The sequence below is a fragment of the Chrysochloris asiatica genome, unplaced genomic scaffold (genome assembly GCF_000296735.1).
Source record: "Chrysochloris asiatica unplaced genomic scaffold, ChrAsi1.0 scaffold00069, whole genome shotgun sequence".
Classification (NCBI taxonomy): Eukaryota; Metazoa; Chordata; class Mammalia; order Afrosoricida; family Chrysochloridae; genus Chrysochloris; species Chrysochloris asiatica.
The window spans coordinates 5533536-5533833 of record NW_006408587.1 but is presented as its reverse complement, the minus strand read 5'-3'; positions in this window follow the sequence as shown (position 1 = coordinate 5533833).

Here is a 298-nt window from a genome sequence, read left to right as displayed (position 1 = left end):
AGTCCCTTCAGGACAAACCCCCACTCCAAGACTGAAACACATAAGTAGGCATGCAAACTTGCTGGTGACCATGTTGGTCTACTGGAGAGTGGAAGAGAAGAAAGGCAACAATGTAGATATGGTCTGTGTTTGACCATATTTCATAGACCCTGGTAACCTGAAGATGAGTGAGAGAAGAGGAACAGATGGTTGGGTCAAAGTGTGGTGAGACCTAGAGACACCTGAGCCCATGTGCAAGGACATAGTCAGAGAGGGGTAGAGCTGAGAGTGAAGCAACCAGCTGATATGAAGTGAGGGG